The sequence below is a fragment of the Triticum aestivum genome, chromosome 6A, assembly GCF_018294505.1.
Source record: "Triticum aestivum cultivar Chinese Spring chromosome 6A, IWGSC CS RefSeq v2.1, whole genome shotgun sequence".
In the NCBI taxonomy this organism is placed as follows: Eukaryota; Viridiplantae; Streptophyta; class Magnoliopsida; order Poales; family Poaceae; genus Triticum; species Triticum aestivum.
In genome coordinates this window covers 139,048,922-139,062,304 of record NC_057809.1, presented here as the reverse complement: position 1 = coordinate 139,062,304, position 13,383 = coordinate 139,048,922, and positions in this window count along the sequence as shown.

Genomic DNA, 13,383 nt, shown 5'->3' with positions numbered 1-13,383 from the left:
GTCGAGGCGGCGGGGCAGCGTCGAGGTGGCGGGGCAGCGGCGTCGGGGCGGGGTCGAGGCGGCGTCGGGGCAGCGGGGCAGCGTCGAGGCGGCGTCGGGGTGGCGGGGCAGCGTCGAGGCGACGGGGCAGCGGCGTCGGGAGAGGAGGGGAAGGGGATCGAGGGCGAGGGCGAGGGAGAGAGAGGGGATAGGGAGGGGCCGGGGAGGGAATATGGATGGGGCCGGGCACAATACTAATGGCGCACCACCCCTCGGTGCACCATAAGTACATCCATACTAATGGCGCACCTCGCCGTGGTGCGCCATTAGTATTTTTTTTCTTATAGCAATGGCACAATACTAATGGCGCACCACCCCTCGGTGCGCCATAAGTACATCCATACTAATGGCGCACCTCACCGTGGTGCGCCATTAGTATTTTTTTATATGACAGTAATAATTTTTTAAACTAGTTTAAATCATAACAGTAATATTTTTTTATAAGACAGTAACAGTAATATTTTTTATAAGACAGTAATAATTTTTTAAAAAATATAATCAAACAGTAATGCCGATGGAGCAGGGGAGGGTGCGCGGGGTGCGGGGGGTCGGCGGCGGCGGTTGAGTAGGGGAATCGAGGGTGCGGGGGGTCGGCGGCGGCGACCGGTGGACCGGGGGGTGCTCGGCGGCGAGGGGGACCGGGTCTGGTGAGGTGGGATAGCGATCGAGAAGGAGGGGGATCGATATCGAGTGTCCATGAAATTTAAAAATATTCATGATATCAAAAAGTGCCCATGAAATACAATCGAGAAATGAAGGCTACGATTTAAATACAGTCGATCTTAGCTAGCTATCTGTTCACAATCTTCTTGCCCTTCTTTTTCGCAAATGGAGCTCTTCTGTGGAACGGACGTCCTTTAGGTAGCGTGGTCCTGCTTCTTCTTGTGGTGTATGCTGCTACTTCATCACGACAACACGAAGTTCGATCCTCGGGTCGCCGTACTTGTCGAAGTCTTGCTCATTGGCTACTCCATCTATTCCGATGATCTTCCTTTTGCCTCTCCTCACGACAACACGACTGGGCTTTGACGGGTCGGTAATGAAGAACCATTGGTCCACTTGGGAAGCCAGTATCCATGGATCATTTTTCGCGGTGACGTTTGCGCCCGCGGTCTTGGATTTGGCTTCGGGTATAACCATGGTGGTGAAATACCAGTCTTCTTTCAGGACGCTCTTGGCCCATCTGACACGGAACATCGGGACCTTCTCTCCAGTGTAGCTCAGCTCCCAGATCTCCTCGATCCTTCCGTAGTATCTGTCCTTGTCGTTACCAGTGTAGGATTCCATCGTTACCCCGGAGTTCTGATAACCATCGCTCTTCATGTCCTTGGCCTCGGTGTAGAATGTGTAGCCGTTGATATCATACGCCTCATAGGTCATCAGGTTGTGCTCGGCGCCCTGTGACAAGGCGAATATGAGTTGTTCTTCCGCGGAAGAATCCTCATGTAAAGGGTACGACAGAAGCTTCTGCTTGAACCAACGCGTGAAACATGAGTTGTGCTCTTTGAGTATATCTCCGTCCGTCCTCTGTGGGCCTCGGTCATTGTACGTCTTCTTAATAAAGGTTTTGTGCTGTACCACCCAAGGATCGACCACGTCTATGTGTTGTAGCGCGACTAGGTTTGCTCTTTCAAAGTCGGCGAGTCGACCCTCGAAGTCGACATGCATTTCACGACGACCCTCACGGTGACCCCATCCAGCGAGCCTGCCGAGGTGCCTGTTGACGGGCAGACCAACGGGGTTCTCGATGCCTAGATAATTCGTGCAGTAGGAGATGCACTCTTCGGTCAGAAAGCCCCTGGCTATGCTTCCCTCTGGACGTGACATGTTGCGAACGTATCCTTTGATGACACCATTCATCCTTTCGAACGGCATCATGCTGTGCAGGAACGTCGGCCCGAGTTGGATGATATCGTCCACGATATGGACCAGCAGATGCACCATAACGTCGAAGAATGCGGGCGGGAAGTACATCTCAAGCTCGCATAGTATCACCACGATCTCTTCCTGTAGCCTTCTGAGTTGCCTCACGCCAACAGACTTCCGAGAGATGACGTCGAAAAAGTTGCATAGGCCAAATAGGGTTTCACGGACGTGCGCGTCCATGATCCCACGGAGTGCAACTGGAAGTATCTGCGTCATCAGCACGTGACAGTCGTGAGACTTCATCCCGCTGAACTTCAGCTTCGCTGGGTCTAGGTATCTGCTTATCTTCCCCGCGTAATCGTAAGGAAGTTTTACTCCTATGAGGCAGGTGAAAAACTGCTCGATCTCCTCCTGACTTAGAGTGAAGCACGCGGGAGGGTAGTCATTTCCTGTATTCTTGGCCTTTTCGCCTTTGTGATGACTTTCCATGTTCTGCTTCGCCTCATCATCATGATCATCATATGTAGCGTGAAGCTCCTGCCTGATGCCCATTGATTTCAAGTCTGCTCTTGCTTTCCGCCCATCTTTGGTCCTCTCTGGCATGTTGAGCAGGGTACCAAGCAGACTCTCGCACATGTTCTTCGTGATATGCATGACATCAAGGCTGTGAGGCACACGGTGGATCTTCTAGTACGGCAAGTCCCAGAAAACAGACCTCGTTTTCCATACCTTCAGCAGCGGCTCTGGCGCCTTTCGCTTCTTTCCCGGCTCTGGCGCCTTTTGCTTCTTTCCCGGCAGTGGGCAGTCTTTCCAATTTTTCAACAGCTCATCTATTTCCTCGCCGCTCCTCGTACGCGGGCGTCCTCGGGGTTCGGTTTCACCATCAAACAGATCCTTGCGTTTTCTCCACGAGTCATCGTCGCGAAGCCACCTTCGATGTCCCATGAACATGGTTTTCGAAGACCCGGGATCTCTATCTAGCTGGCGATACGTTGTGTCATCCATGCACCTGACGCATCCAGAAAATCCGTGGACCACCTGCCCCGCGACATATCCGTAACCGAGATAGTCGTGCACCGTCGTGAGCAGCGCGGCTCTCATAGGGAAATATTCTTTCTCTACGGCGTCCCACGTATTGGCTGGTGTTTTCCACAGCGTGTCAAGCTCCTCTTTCAGCAGCCCCAGATACAGATTGATGTTGTTCCCTGGTTGTTTCGCTCCTTTAATTAGCATACTCATGTGAATGTACTTCCTCTTCATGCACAACCAGGGGGGAAGGTTGTACATCCACACAAACACAGGCCAGGTGCTATGTGTGCTTCTCTGGCTGCCAAACGGATTGACTCCATCGGTGCTCGCGCCCAGCACGATGTTCCTTGGATCATTCCCAAATTCTGGGTCTTCGAAGTTCAACGCTTGCCACTGGCTCACATCCTTGGGGTGACTCAGCATCTTGTCTTTTTTATCTATCTCCGGATCATTTGTGTCATCTTCTCGCTTCTTCTCCTCCCTATCCGCGTGCCAACGCAGGAGCTTTGCTACCTTAGGGTCCGCGAAATACCGTTGTAGACGAGGAGTGATCGGAAAGTACCACACCACTTTTCGAGGAGCTTTCTTCCTCTTCTTGTATCGAGTGACGCCGCACACCGGACATATCGTAGACTCCGCGTGCTCGTCCCGATAAATGATGCAATTGTTCATGCACACGTGGTATTTCACGTGCGGTAAATCCAGAGGACACATGATTTTCTTCGCCTCCTCCATACTGGTCGGGCACTTGTTCCCCTCGGGAAGACATTCGTGCCAGAATGACATGTTCTCGTCGAAGCATGCGTCGGTCATTTTGTGTTTTACCTTCATCTCCAGAGCCATGAGCGTTACTTTCAGGCGGGTATCCTCGGGCCTGCATCCTTCATACAATGGAGTAACCGCGTCTAACTCAAGTTGATCCATCTTGGCTTTCTCTCGGACGGCAGCTCTTGCGTTATCCGTCTGCTTGAGAAGCAGCTCTTGAATATGAGGGTCCTGCACCCAGCCCATCGATGGTCCAGCGTCGTCTGCTCCACCGGCATCATCATCTTCATGATCATGCCCGTCGACTGCTCCGGCATCTTCCTCATCATCATGTCCTGCATCTTCTACATGATGACCGTGTACAACATCACCGTCGTGATCATCTACTAGGGATTCTTCGTCTTCTTGCCCGCCCGAGCCGCGTTGGTTGTCTTGCTGCCCTTCCTCATTTCTTGCCCGGCCCCCATGGACGACTTCGTAGTCATCTTCATCACCTTGCCACCGATAGCCATCCATGAAACCATGCAAGAGCAGGTGGTCCCGCACCTGCCCGGATTCCGGGTCCGCAATGAGGCTCTTCAGCTTGCATCTTCGACACGGACATCTTATCTCCGTCTCGTTCTTTTGAAGCATCTCGGCCTTCGCGGACCTCAAAAACCTATTCACGATGCCTTCGGTCATCATGCGGACCATGGTCGCCTGCGGGGTAGAGCAAAATGATATTTTAGAACTAAGAAAAAATTTGGCATGACTTTCCCTAAAAATAGGACCAAAAAGAATGCTTAATGCCAAAATTCTCGCTGAAACGGAAATGAATCAACATTCCGGCAAAATATTGGCAACTATCGAATTTCAAATACCGGTACACCTCCAAACACAAACACATATGCAACACCACAAACATATATATGCAACATAAATATAGATCTAGCTAGGCCATAAAAAGTGCATGTGCACATTGTTGTAGGGAGAACAACATAAATATAGCTTCCCCCCTTACTTACCTATCAAAACAAGGTAATTTAACCACTTAAATTGAATGAATCTATGGTGGAAATGAGGTGAAAAAGAGGAGGCACCCGAGACAAGGAGGAGGTGGAGAGAATGAAGTGGGGAGAAAGTGAGTGTGGGTAGGAGAGGCTGTCCAAAATATCTTGTTGCTGCCCACTTACTAATGGCGCACCAACTCTAAATGCGCCATTAGTAATCCAGGTTACTAATGGCGCACCTCCTGATGGTGCGCCATTAGTAGTTTTGCAAAAAAATAAAACTAATGGCGCACTGTCCCACAGTGCGCCATTACTAGTTTAAACTAGTAATGGCACACGGTGGAATAGTGCGCCATTAGTAGTTTTGCAAAAAAGGGAATAAAAATATAATAAAAAAAACAACATTAGTGGCGCACTTTCCGACTGGTGCGCCATTACTAGTTACAACTAGTAATGGCGCACTGTTTCTGGATGCGCCATTAGTATGTTTGGACAGGCGCACTAGTTAAAAAAAAATTTGATACTAATGGCGCAGCTGGGGCCAGGTGCGCCATTAGTAGTTTCAACTCTAATGGCGTATCAGTAGGTGGTGCGCCATTAGTATATACTAATGGCGCACCGCTTGTCTGGTGGGCCATTAGTATCAATCCCATCTATAGCCCTTTTTCTAGTAGTGATCTGGTCAATGCGTGGAAGTGGGAACGGATCTTGGGGACATGCCTTGTTGAGGTTGGTGAAGTCGATGCACATGCATTTATTTGGCACGGCGATAGGGTTCGCCGGCCACTCGGGACACCTGCCGCCTCTAGCTTGCAGATTTCCTGGATGATGAAGGACTGCTTCTCCGTGGATTGTCGCCGCGCCTTCTGCTTCATAGGGCGCACATTGGGGCACACCCTCAAGTGATGCTCGATCATCCCTCTTGGGACCCCTACTAGCTGCTTGGGTTCGCAGGCGAATACTTCCTTGTTCGCGCGCAGGAACCTCACCAATGCCTCCTCTTGATTTGGGTCGAGGTTGGCGCCAATGGTGAAGGTGGCTCCTGAGGACCCATCTTCCTCGTCCGGCACCTGCTTGGTTGTGGTCCGATCTTGAGTGAACAACTACTTCTTCTTTGCTGGAGCGGCCTCCTTACCCCCTGGGGCGGCCTCGTTGGCCGTTCACGCTACCACGGCGGTTTTGAGAGCACACTTGAGCGCTGCCAGAGCCTCCTTGGTATCTCCAACTACGGTGAGGACGCCCTTGCTCCTGGGCCTCTTCATGAGGTTGTAGGACGGATGGGTTGCCGCCATAAACTAAGCCAATGTCAGGTACCCGCGGATTGCGTTGTACGGGAGGCCAATATGGGCGATGTCGAAGTCGATCAGCTCAGTGCGATAGTTGTCGCGCGTGCCGAAGGTCACGGGAAGACGGATCTTCCCCAGGGTGTTGGCGGAGCCGCCGCCGACCCCGGAGAAGGGCTTGTTAGGGTAGAGCGGCTTGAGCGGTACGTGAAGGAGGCTAAAAGCGTCCACGGAGAGCACGTTCACTGCAAAAAAATACACTTCCGTGATGATACGTGTTTGTCACAGTAGGTCGCGATTTTTGTCATGCATGTACATCCATGAAAATTTTATGACAGAATCAAGATAGTCATACCTGTGCTGTCGTAGAAGTGTTCCATGACATTACCAAAATTATCATCACGGAAGTGTGCACTTCCATGACGATAAATCGCGCATCACAGAAGTGCTTTCGTCAAGGGTGACTGACATGTGGCATCCACCGTAACGGAACGCCGTTAAGCTATCGGGACGGGTTTTGGATCTCATAACCCGTTAACAGCCCCGACCAATGGGGATTTTCCACGTGTAAAATCATCATTGGCTGGAGGAAACACATGTCGGCTCATCGTTGGGACAGATGTCATCCACTCATTGGCCAGAAGGCGCCTATGATACGTCGACACGTGGCACGGCCCAACAGAGGCCCATTCCTGTGAAAAGGCCGGCCCATTTGACTTGGTCAAAAGGTGGCAGGCTGGCCCATGGAAAGCTTGTTAACGGCCTGTTCGCATATAGCCCATTTACAGCCCGCTAACCCAAGGCCCGTTACGCTCTATCCGAATTAGGCCCAGTAGCGTCATCTGGGCCATGCAATATGATTCCAGCCTATTTTCACTTCTGTCCCATGTATGGCCCATGACGTCTTTCGGCCCATATGAGGCCCTATGTAACTCTTGGCCTATTAACGGCCCGCGGTGAAACTGGCCCGTAATGAACATTGTATCACTTTATACCCATTAACGGCCCGTTATTCCGTTGGGCCGTTTCCAGCCCATGTTATCTTTCGGCCTTCTTAGAGCCCATTTATTCTTGGGCTCATTTCCAGCATTCGTTTACTTACGAACACTTACTGTCATTTTCTGCTTGTGGGCCAAATTCAGCCCGTGGTTACAGTCGGCCCGTTTGTGTTCCGTTAATACATTGGGCCGTTTTCATAGCGTCATCAAATACGGCCTATTAACGATGGCCCGTTATAGTCAGCCCATGAACGGACGATTCCAACTCTAGCCCGTTTACGGCCCATGTTTGGCCAATCGATCATATGGCCCGTATAAGGCCCATTGATGATACGGCCCATAGAAGGCCCATTGTTTCTACGGCCCGTAGAAGGCCCATTGTTTCTACGGCCCGTAGAAGGCCTACTGTTTCTATGGCCCGTAGGAGGCCCGGTGTGGCTAGAGTAAATATTAGCCCATGGTTATTGTGGCCTAGTTTTAAAAAATAGGTTATTGCAGCCACTAGCAAACCGCGGAAAAAGAACTGCACTGACTACAAGCAAACAAATAAACAAGACAACAAGGAAATAAATAAGCATGAAACTTATGCTAGGCTATCACGGCTATTACACATATTACATCCACTGGGCATCAAAGTTCGCCACCAGTGCAAATATAGGGAACAAAGCAGCATATAAACGCCGCAGCAAAACAAGTCCAGAACTGAAACCACTTCAGAAGAGTTCAAGAAACAATATCCTGGGTACCCATAATGCTGGCAAGATGCTTAGCAAGCTTATTAACTTTCTCTTGTTTGGCGCTTAAATCCTCCAGCGCTTGCTGTTGCACAAGAAAGTACGCATCTGAATTCTGCAGGGACTTCCTCAGTACTTCGGCTTCTTGCCGCAGCACAACTGACTGATGCCTTTCAGCTTGTAGCTGAGACTGAAGAAGCCGAAGTGATTCAGGCAGCGAGTTCGAAGAGCTTGTGCCAGCAGTACTGGCCAGTAACTCGAACACTACATCAACGCAGGACTGTGGGGTTTTCTCACTGTCTACAAGATCGTTTTTATCACCTTTCTTGGAGACCAACAGGGTTGTCTCACTATCTTGAACCTTATCTGCATTACTTTCTCTACCATTGCATAGTGGGGTGCTCTTCTCCAATATTCTGTTTGCATACTACAAGAGAAACAAGCAGACACATCACAGGTTTAGCTTGTAGTATACGAAACTCATTTTGGTAAACCGGTTCAGTAGTAAGGTGGACAGGATAACAGCATGAAACAAACATATATCTATGTACTATGGTCACTGTATTGTCCATATCATTCTAGTTTATGTTCCCTAATCAAGATAGAGACACAGTTCAACTCATTTATTTTTAAGACACAGCAGCATAGACAGAATATAAGTGTCAGAAACTACACAGCATTGGCAGCACTTGTAATGTGCATCACATGAGAACATAACTGTTTATACAACTTAAACTGAAATCGACATAGAGCAAGAAGTTAGAACAACAATCCAGTTAAAGAAATAGGTTTAAAACATACCTGTTGCGCCAATGGAGTTTCAATTGGATCCTTCAAATTCATAAGTAGTTGGTATGAGTAAATACAGTGATGCAATAGCAAAGGACTATGGACCATAGCTACGGAATCTGACCTGAGAACAGCTGCTCTTCTGCTTTAAATGCGGAGTTTGGGTTAGCTATGGTGGTCTTCGTGCTTTGGGCACTGCAGTAGCTTTACAAACTGCTCGTGTGGGGGTACTCTGTGGTGGACATGGTGCTTTGTCAACTATAAGTGGGTTACTATCCGCTGGGGTTGCGGTTAGATGGGTTGTAGCTGGTTCTCTGCCCAACGGTGTAAGTGTGCAATCTGGAAGAGTCTCGATTATGTGTGGTGGGGCTAGTTCGTGGGCCAGTACAACCATCGTTCTATCTGCATCGACGGGTAGCACTGTCTTTTGTGAAGAACGGGTTTTTGCTCCCTTAGATATTGCCATCACCCCCCTCCAATTCAAGTGGCTGATAAACAAGAAAATAAATTGAACATACAGACATTCTATGATAGACAGATGTGGTAATTCACATATATGTTGTCTAACCAAACAGGACAGCATGACACAATTTCACATATATGATGCCTAACTAAACAGGATAGCATGACACAGTTTCAGATATATGATGGATAACTTAACAGGATATAATGGCATAATTCAACATATGATGAGTACCTAAATAGGATGACATGACAAAACTATATGATGTCTTTCTAAAATAGGTTGGGATGAAATAATTCACATACATGTTGTCTAAGTATACAGGATGGCATGATATAATTGACATAATTGATTCATATACTAAGCAGCTGGCACTCGCATGTATGATCTCTAAACTAAGCAGATAGAATTCAATATTGTGCATATGATGTCTAAACTAAGCAATGCAAGACACCATATGCATCATATGAGAAATATAAACATTGCAACTTAGAGCATACACCTCAGGTGGGATATAGGACTGGTCATCTGTCTCTGAATCCTCCTCTGAGGAGCTCCCTGTAACCATCGAGATATATGCTTCAATAGGTACCATTGCCTGCTCTGAAGACCTTGTTTTCACTCCAGATTTTTGCATAACCGGCTCAAATGGCTGATACACATGAAGAGTAGTTCAATATACACAGATTGTCGACAAATGGAATACGTAATGAAAAAAAGATGGCATGAGATAATTCACATATGATGCCTGGCTCCATGGCGGTGCATAATTCACATATATGATAACTGGCTGAAAAACATGGCATTGCATAATTCACATATCTGATATAGAAAGCAAACATGAGGCATTCACACAAAGCATGTCTAATCTAAGTAGATGGCATGGCAATGCAAGACATCATATGCATGATATGAGCAATATAACCTAGCCAAGTTAGAGCATGCACCTTGGGGGGGGGGAATACAACTGGTCATCTCTCTCCTAATCCTCCTCTGAGGAGCTATCTGTAACCAGCAAGAAATCTGCATCGATAGGTAGCACTGACTTGTCAGAAGACCTTGTTTTCACTCCAGATTTTCCCATGACCGACTCAAGTGGCTGATGCACAGGAAGAGTAGATGAATGTATAAACATTGTTGACAAATGGAATACATTATGGAAAAAATATGGCACGATACAATTCACATATACGATGACTGGCTAAACAGGATGGCATTGCATGATTCACGTATATGATGCCTGTCTAAAGAAGATGGCATTGCATAATTCCCATATACTCCCTCTCTTCCTAAATATTTGTCTTTTTAGAGATTTCAAATGGACTACCACATACGGATGTATATAGACATATTTTAGAGTGTAGATTCACTCATTTTGTTCCGTATGTAGTCACTTGTTGAAATGTCTAAAAGACAAATATTTAGGAATGGTGGGAGTATGATATAGAAACCAAACAGGTGGCATTCACACAAAGCAAATCTAAACTAAGCTGATGACATATAAGATGTATAATGTAAGCAATGCAAGGTGCCATATGCATGATATGACTAACATCAGCATGCCAGGTTAGAGCAAACACCTCATATGGTAAACAGGCGTGGTCGGCTCCTTCTGAATCTCCATATGAACAGTTATCTTCCTCTGGAATACAATTTGGAAATGCAGGAGGGGGGCACTTCGCCCAGCATGGAGCGGCGTCTGCATGACATTATATTCACATGCAACGGTCTTCTCTTTTTCTCTACATGTTCAGTATGATTGTGTACAATATCTGACATGCATAATAAAAAAATAGTTAAGATTTTGTAAGGCCTAAGGGGTGCATGCAAAAATCAAGACTGATGGTAGCAAACGAGTGGATGGATCCAAAACTAATGATAGCAGGTAGATTATTGCTTCAGTTTAAAAAGATAGACAATGGATCATCTATTTTGTTTGTTGCCCACCCAACATGAACCACATAGAAGACCCCAGATGAACCAGATAGTAGACAAATACTATTCGTTGCTGGCTCTATATGAGACCCATGGGCAATTCAAAACTCAAGATTGAACGATAAAGTAGCAAGTAATAATAACCGATGTATAACGTAAGCAAACGTGAAAGACTGCGACCTCTCTTCCGGAACTATGTAGTCCTCAGGTTCATCTGCTCAGTCGATGATGGTAATGCAGTTGGCGTGGCTGCCGGCAACGGGGAAGATGATCTGAGGCAGCGAAAGGAAGTCTGCAGGGGGGATCTCTGCTGCAGTGAACGCTTCTGTCGATGGTGCACCTCAGGTGGGGTGGATGACGGCACGGCAGGAGCAGGACATAACACACAGAGTTTTCTTTGACGCCTATCTGAAAATGAAGTAAATCTGTAAGGGCTCCTTAGAATTGGAGGATTCTATAAGCAGGGACAGGAAAAACACAGGAATAGGATAGGAATGCACATGCAAAATAGAGTAGTTGGAAACATAGGATTTCAGTCAACCTGGGTGTTTGGCTCACATGAATTGGAAGAACAGAGGAATGAAGAAACAAAGTGATGCGACGAGTGTACAACCTCTTTGGCATAGCCTTGTGGACCTCAGCATCATTGGGTTGGACATGGAGGATGGTGATGATGCTGGTGTGACTGTCGGAGGCGGGGAAGAAGATCCGAGGCCTCTGGAAACGGCGCCAAGGGTACTGCTCCGCTATGATGGACGGTTCCATCGTTGGAGCAGCTCCGCTAAGGTGTACGGCAACGAGGCTGAAGCATGACAAGACAGACAACGTTAATCTGAAGTGGGACCCTAATATCATCTGCAATAGATGATGTAAAATACATCACCAAAAAGTGCTAGATGTAAAACGCATCAGCCGCGCCCCGGCCGCTCCGACAGATGCTGTAAGTACTGTTCACTCTGAACTTAACTGAATAAAATGAACTTCACAGTCGAAACTGAATTTTACTGTCGAAACTGATTGAACTAGTAACAAAGCATTGCGATAGATGTTTAGGGCGTTCGAGCACTAGTAGCAGAGAAGCAGTGATCTAAATCAGCAGACGCTCGAGCAGGGAACGCACTAGTAGAGAGCAAGTCGTGAAGTAGCACAGCGAGTGAGTGCTAAAGCAGCAACTCCTGTAGCTGCCGGAGGTCATGCAGCAGCAGCAGTGCAAGAAAGAGCAGAGTAGAAGCACGAACGAAAGCAGGAGCAGTGCAGCAGCGCGACCGACAGCAAGAACAGAGCCGCAGCGTGAGCGAGAGCCGGAGCAGCTACAGCTAGTGCCGTTGTGGAAGTCGCCACCGAGGAAGCAACGACATGGGGGAGAGACGCCATGGATGATGTGGCCGACGACGGCGCCGTCGATGGAGACATGCCATGTCTGCTCGGTATCGAGCATCGGTAGCCCCATGAGATCGAATAAAATATAAAATGCAGCGGTGAGTGCAGAACCTCCTTGGTGGCTCCGAGTTGGCCTCGGCTTCATCGGAGGAATTGGTGAGGGTGCTGCGGTTCCGGTGGTGCAGGTCAAGACAGCGCTGTGGGGATTGAGGTGGCGCGATAGATGAGGCGAACATCGAGGAAGCTCCTTGGAAGTGGAGGACGGGGCGGCTGATCCGGCGGGACGACGCGATCGGCATCGGATCCTCATCCGGTGCGGTGGATGAGGGACAGCGAGTTGTTGCGGTGGACGACGTAGTCGGGGAAGAGTCTCCGGCTGGGCGACGGTCGGGAGGACAACGGAGGAGCGTGGGGTTTCGCGGGTTTTGGCGGCCTCGGTGTATGAATGGGTGGGCGAAGGGGAGGGGGAGCCAAGCTTAGGGACGCGCTTTTCCGAAATTTAGGGTAAGTTACCAGCGTACCCCCACAGGTTTTGACACCACGACGTGGAGCTTCATTTCCGGCTGAGGGATAGAAGGGGGATTTTGCATGTCTGGGTTGCGCGAGCGATTTCGGATGAGGAGGGAGTTCTCGCGCGCGTCCAAATTTCGGGATAACAAGGCGCGGCGCGGGTTGAAGAAGCGGGAGTTTCAAAGCAGGTGAGACAAAAGATACTCGAGCTTGAAAATTTCGGGATAACAAGGTGTTGATTCCTTGTTCGGCAGAACAAACTTAACATCTAAAAAAACAATTCATACAAGACACAAGAGAATCATGTCCCCTTTTACTATACTTCTATAGATGCCATTGAAAAAACTACAAGAAAAATGTAAAAAAATCGGGAGAACAAGATTACCCTACACAGTACCAAATCAATTCGCACTTCCCTCAACAACAACAAAAAACAAATCAGTTCCCACCAAAGAAAGAGTAATGTCCCTTTTTATATGATTACAGATGCCATGATCTCGAATTTCAATTTTTGAATCCACACTATGTTGAATTCGAATATATCGTTAGCTGACCTTGCGGTTTATAATTGATGTAGTCATACATTTTGATCTTCCATCATAT